The sequence below is a fragment of the Tenrec ecaudatus genome, chromosome 1, assembly GCF_050624435.1.
Source record: "Tenrec ecaudatus isolate mTenEca1 chromosome 1, mTenEca1.hap1, whole genome shotgun sequence".
NCBI lineage: Eukaryota > Metazoa > Chordata > Mammalia > Afrosoricida > Tenrecidae > Tenrec > Tenrec ecaudatus.
Window position 1 is genome coordinate 64,745,999 of NC_134530.1, and position 7,021 is coordinate 64,753,019.

Below are 7,021 nucleotides of genomic sequence, written 5' to 3' on the forward strand. Positions count from 1 at the left end.
GTCGATCCTTGTAATTGGTTCCCCCTTTCCATCCCACCTTCCCACCACCCTTCCGGTATCACCACTCACACCGCTGATCCTGAAGGGATCATCCTCCCTGGATTCCCTGTGTTTCCAGTTCCCATCTGTACCAGTGTCCATCCTCTGGTCTGGCCAGATTTGTAAGGTAGAATTGGGATCATGATAGTGGGAGGGGAGGAAGCATTTAGGAACTAGAGGACAGTTGTATATTTCATCATTGCTACCCTGCACCCTGACTGGCTCGTCTATTATGTATACATCTGTTTGGTGAATAGGCTCTTACTACTTTAAGTTATGTATTGAGCAAAGGCTTTATGTTTTTTCTACTCCCAGTTGCTTGAGGAAGTGTCATATCACTTTCCACAGTCCCACCAGCAGGGTGTGGAGCTTCCAGTCTCTCCGCTTTCTCTCCAGCACTTGCTGCTTTGTTTTGGTTTTTTGAACTCTGCTGTTAATGCTGATGTGAGGTGGTATCTCAGTGTGGTTTTGACTTACATCTCTGGAGTGGCTGGTAATGGCGAGTGTTTCTCCCTATGTGCGGGCCTCCTGATGTCTTCTTTGGTGAACTCTCTGATCATGCCTCCTCTGCCCATTTTGAAATTGGGTTATTTGCCTCTTTTCTTGTCGAGATATTGCGGTTTTCCATAGGTTTCCAAGAACAGTTCCTTGTCCTAGGCAAAGTTGCTGAAAACGTTTTCTGGTCTGTGGGTTCTCTTTTGATGTACATCATTGTCATATTTGTAGAAGGTCCCCGTCATCTATTTTGCTTTCTTCTGTGTGTTTTTCATTGTTTGGTACTATGTCGTGCTCTGTATTAAGACCCTGAAGCTTGTCCCTATTTTCTCATCGATCATTTTTATAGTTCTAGGATTTACACTCAGATCTTTAACTCAACTTGAGTTGGCTTTGTAAAATACTTTATATGAAATATTTGTAAGTGGTGTTGCTTCCACAGCACATACACTAAAATGGGAACGATACAGAGAAGGTTAGCATGGCCCTGCGCACGCATGACACGTGTTTAGTTCTTTGGCTTCCTTGTACATGGGTTTGTTATGCTCTACAGAGCTGAATGCCTTTCTGTAGTCAATAACACACGAGTAAATATATTTCTGGTATTCTGATTTCACTCAAGATCCATCTGACATAAGCAATGATAACCCTTGTTCCATGTCCTCTTGAATCTGGCCTGGACCTCCAGCAACTCTCTGTCAATGTACTGCCACAATCTTTGGTAGAGGTTCTAAAGCAGCGGTTCTCAACATGTGGGTCAAACGACCCTTTCACAGGGATCACCTGATTCCTAACAGTAGCAAAATTACAGTTGTGAAGTAGCAACAAAAATAACTTTATGGTTAGAGGGTCACCACAACTTGAGGAACTGTACTAAAGGGTCACGGTATTAGGAAGGTTGAAAACCACCGTTCTTTTTTTTTTTTTTTAATTTTATTAGGGCCTCATACAACTCTTATCACAATCCATACATATACATACATCAATTGTATAAAGCACATGTGTACATTCTTTTCCCTAATAATTTTCAAAGCATTTGCTCTCCACTTAAGCCCTTTGCATCAGGTCATCTTTTTCCACCCCCCTCCCTCCCTGCTCCCCGCTCCCTCATGAGCCCTTGATAATTTATAGATTGTTATTTTGTCATATCTTGCCCCATCCGGAGTCTCCCTTCACCCCTTTCTCTGCTGTCAGTCTCCCAGGGAGGAGGTCACATGTAGATCCTTGTATTCGGTTCCCCATTTCCAACCCACTCACCCTCTACTCTCCCAGCATCGTCCCTCACACCCCTGGTCCTGAAGGTATCATCCACCCTGGATTCCCTGTGCCTCCAGCTCCTATATGCACCAGTGTACAACCTCTGCTCTATGCAGTCTTGCAAAGTAGAATTCGGATCATGGTAGTTGGGAGGAGGAAGCATCCAGGATCTGGGGGAAAGCTGTATTCTTCATCGATACTACATCGCACCCTGACTGACTCATCTCCTTCCCTAAACCCCTCTGTGAGGGGATCTCCGTTGGCTGACAAATGGGCTTTGGGTCTCCACTCTGCACTTCCCTCTTCATTCACTATGGTATATATATATATTGGATGATGCCTTATACCTGGTCCCTTTGGCACCTCGTGATCGCACAGGCTGGTGTGCTTCTTCCATGTGGGCTTTTTTGCTTCTGAGCTAGATGGCCGCTTGTTCACCTTCAAGCCTTTAAGACCCCAGACACTATCTCTTTTGATAGTCGGGCAACATCAGCTTTCTTCGCCACATTTTCTTATGCACCTGTTTGTCTTCAGCGATCGTATCATGGAGGTGTGCAGCCAATGATATGATTTTTTGTTCTTTGATGCCTGATAACTGATCCCTTCGGGACCACGTGATCACACAGGCTGGTGTGTTCTTCCATGTGGGCATTGTTGCTTCTGAGCTAGATGGCCGCTTGTTTATCTTCAAGCCTTTAAGACCCCAGACACTATCTCTTTTGATAGCCGGGCACCATCAGTTTTCTTCACCACATTTACTTGTTCACCCGCTTTGTCTTCAGTGGTTGTGTCGGGAGGGTGAACATCGTAGAGTGCCAATTTAATAAAAGAAAGTATTCATGCATTGAGGGAGTGCTTGAGTAGAGGCCCAAGGTCCTTCCGCCACCTTAATACTAAACCTATAAATATAGACACATAGATCTATTTCCCCATCCTCATATATATATTTACATGTACATGTCTTTGTCGAGACCTCTATAAATGTCCTTTGACTCCTAGCTCTTTCCTCCATCTCCCTTGACTTTCTTCCTGCCCTACTACCATGCTCCATCCCCAACTGGGTTACAGCTATACCTCTTCTTTACATGACCTTACCCTTGATCATTCCCCACCAGGCCTGCCACTCCCCCCTCACCACCATTTTGGGTCCCATGTTGTTCCCTTGTCCCTGTGAAAACCACTGTTCTATAGCAAACTTTTACTTGCATGTGATGCTATTCTATAATGTGAGCATTCTGTTGGGTACCTTTCTTTGGGATGGGTATGAATATGAATCTCTTCTAATCAATTGTCCAGGTAGCTGTCTTCCAAGTTTCTTGGCAGAGACAAGTGCGTGTTTCTAGTGCTCCATCAGCTTGTTGATGCAGAATGCAGACTGCGGGCTGGTGGTTGCACAGCCGTGTGGATCCAAGGTTGGTGGAAACACGGCAGGGCTGCAGCAGCCCTCAGGGGCAGTAACAGAGAGGGAGGGAGGAGAGCCAGGGTCCTCCTTATGAGAAAGCCACACCCCCAAGGATATGACTTCAGGCTGTGACCTGATTGATAGGTTTAACTCCACCCTTAACCAGGAGTGTCTAGTTGCCATAAAATCATCTGACTACCACAATGGTCAACTCTACTTTGAGAAGGTAGCTCTTTCTTCAGCTCTTCTGACCGGAAGGCTTCAACTTCTGGCACCATCTATGACAATGTTCTGCTGCTAGCTGTGAGGTTTTCCGTATCTGACAATGTCCCACTGCTATTCATAGGTTCTCAGCAGCTAATTCCTCAGAGGTGGACAGGTTAGTCCTTCTTTGTCATCTGTTCTTAGTCTGGAAGCTCTGCTGAAACCTGTTCACACTGAGTGACCCTGCTGGCTTTTGAAAACACCAATGACATAGCTTCCAGCATCACAGCAACACACAAACTGACAGCGAACTGCTGGGCCTTCTTTTTCAAAGAGGAGAAAGAAGCAAGCATGGAAGGAGAGAGACCTCAGTCCCACCAAGAAAAATGAACTGGGAATGAGTAAGTTCTTTGGACCTGGGGTCCATGGCATGGGAGCCTCCCAGTCCGGGGGAATATTGATGACCAGCCACACAGAGATCTTCAGGAACACTGGGCCCACAGATGTAGAAAGAAGACCAGGATCTTCCTCCAGAGCCAATAGAGACAGAAAAGCTTCACCTACAGTTAGTGTGAGGAATGATGATTTCTAGCCTCTGAAACCATGAAAGAATAAATTTCTGTTCGTTAAAGTCACCCCATGGTGGTGTTTCTGTGATTGCACTAGATCATTAAGATCTGGTCTTTAAAAAATATGGATAATGTCGTAGGGAAATTGATCACATATAATTCTTAAAGGATTTATTGCATAGTTTCCTTTATAGAGTGCTAGTATGTGATATCAAAGATAAAGAGTATAATTTTTAATATAGACTGCTCTCCTTAGTTGAAGATATGGCTTGGATCAGGCACACCTTAATCCTCAAAGTAACCTCTTTGCTTCTGAACATTTTCAAGACGTCTTGTGCAGCAGATTTACTCCATCTAATGCACTGAACAAGGAAGACCAAAGAAGACATGCTGTGTTTGAATGATGGTGCTGGCAATGAATGTTGAGAGTACCATGAACTGCCAAAAGAACACACAAATCTGTCTTGGAAGAAGTAAAGCCAGAATGCTCCTTAGAAGCAAGGATGATGAGACTTTGTCTCACCTGCTTTGGACATTTTGTCAGGAGAGACCAGTCTCTGGAGAAGAGGACTGTTGTGTAGCAGAACAGGTTGTCTAGAGAAACAAATCTAGTGACATTCATGTGCGGATAAGCAAGAGCTTTATATCAAGAAGTAATTATATATGGAGAAGGCATCCCCGCTCCTTAAGTCCCTTTTCAAACTCATGTCGCCACAGGCGACAGTGAAGAATCCATGAAGATCCCAGGCCGTTGTATGGATCCAAGGTCGGTGGAAACTTGGCGGGGAACCAGCAGCTCTGAGGAGCAGTGGCAGAGTCTCAGCCAGCAGGAAGGCGCAGGGGGAGAGAAAGGAAGTTTCCCAGTTTCCTTCGGCGATAAGAAGGCCACACCTCCAAGGAGGCATCATTGGGCTGTGACCTGATTGACAGGTTGGATTCCACCCTTACACTTTTATACATGTTCAAGTTGACATGAAATCATCTAACTACCACCATCACCATGCTTGGTAACATAGAGGGACATTGAAAAAGAGATGGATTGAAGCAGTGGTTGCAACAATGGGCTTAAAGAAGAAAGCAATTGTATGGTCAGAGCAGGACTGGGCAGCGTCTCACTCTGTTGTACATCGGGCCAGTCCGAGGGGGAACTGACGGGAGAGCTGTGGTTGGTAGGTGCCCTTGAGTTTATTCAGACTCCTAATGGTCCCATGCGACAAAGTAGGATTGCTAAATAGGCTTTCGAGGCCCTACTCTTTATGGGAAGAGATTGTCAGATGTTTATTCTGCAGGGCCACTGAATGGGCTCAAACATCAACCTTTTGGTTAGGAGGCAGCCACCAGACGTCCTGTTAACGTATGGATACAGTGGTACAATCAGTTAAGCAGGCAAGCCTCCCTGTCATGGACTCAATGCTGAGTCATAGAGACCCCTTGTCTGTACCTGTTTACAGAAGTAGAATGCAGGTAGTATGTGCTGTTGAATTGTTCTTTAGAACTGGGTTGACAAATTAACTGACTCCCTTCTCCAGAGACATAGAAGATTATATGTTTTCCATATATGGCTATCATTATTTGAAAATGTTTGTCAACATGATGGGTTAAAAAATAATACGTTACTATTCAGTTAATTTGCATTTCTTTGATTCCTTGTCAGAATAAGTGCTTTTCATATAATTGACCAGTTTTGTTTTTTATTAAAATGCCTACTCTTATCACTACCTTATTTCTCTGTTGGGACGTTTGCTTCTTAAACTCTCCCACGATTGCATTGCTGCACATTTTTCTTAGATACTGTTTTTGCTTTGTATTGTTCATGCTGTTGCTATGTTACTTAATGAATGGTTTCATGACTTTCAGTGATAAAACCAGAGTCAAGAAATAACTCGCAATTCGAGTTAATGATAACGATAGTGCCACTTCTCAAGCATCTACAATATGCCAGACACTTCTCAGACATTACTTCTATTTTCTGTTACACCCTTTGGCCCCCGTATTAGAGATGAGGAAACCAAGACACGGAAGGGGCTCATTATCTTGCCTGACGTCATGCAGTTAGTAAGTGGCAGAGTTTTCAGTATTTTTAATCCTTGTGATAATTTGTAGGATATTTTCTCTGCAGCCCGATGGCAGGTTACCATTCTTTCTAAGGTCATGCTCACCAAGGGTATTTGAAAAGAAGGGCTGTTTCTTTTTCTTTTCTTCCAAGTACCCTGGACAGTTCTTTCTCAGCACCAGGGATCTTTGCATGGCGTTCTGAGAAGCATGCGACCTCTCTTGCCATTAGCCACCCCCAGGGATTCCTGCAAATGTTTCCCCGAGGCCGGTGGTGCCTCAGTCGGGCACCGCACTAGTGGGTGCGTGTTGGGACTGGCTGTTGATGAGGGCACAATAGGATGGGTCTTCATGCTCCCTGGTGCAGGGAGTGCATTAGACTCACTTGATGGAGTATGGCTGGTCTGTGGCTGTGGGCTCCACCATCGTGGCTTCTCTGTCCCAGCAGCTGTGGGCAGCGCTCGCTCCCAGGGAAGCTGAGGGAGTTCTGGACTGGGATTTGTGCCCCTCGACAGAACTCTTCCAGACCCCTACCTCAGCCCACTCTCCTCTCTCCGTTTCTCATATTCCTTCCACCATCCCACCCCGGGTATCTTCTCCGTCTCCTGGGGCAGGAAGCTTTGCTCTAGTTCTCATCTTTCCTTTTAAATATTCCATATTTTTAAGAGGATTCACTTCTATGTTTTCCTGAGGAGAATACATTTGACACTCAACCCAAATTAATGGAGTGGTTCAGAGGGCAAAAAGCATATTAGGACAACAGGGATAACCTCTCAAGAAAGGAATCTGAAAGAAGAAGAAAGAAAGAAAGAAAGAAAGAAAGGGGGTCCCACATCGGTACCCTGCTCAGAGCAGTCAGCAGTGGCAGGTGGGCACCATCTAGTTCTTCTGGTCCCAGGCTAGTGGAGGATGTGGTTTATGTGGTCCAGTAGTCTTTTGGACTAATTGTTTCCTTAATTCTTTTATTTTCTTCATTCTTTGACACACCGGATGGGGACAGACG

General features: G+C 45.0%; 1 non-coding gene across 1 annotated transcript; it reads left to right on the forward strand.

The window, feature by feature from the left end:
* The first annotated feature begins 961 nt into the window (after window positions 1-961).
* On the forward strand, window positions 962-1,063 carry LOC142438273 (U6 spliceosomal RNA). The gene has a single exon (XR_012782682.1). It is a non-coding gene; the product is annotated as a U6 spliceosomal RNA (small nuclear RNA).
* The last annotated feature ends 5,958 nt before the right edge of the window (window positions 1,064-7,021 follow it).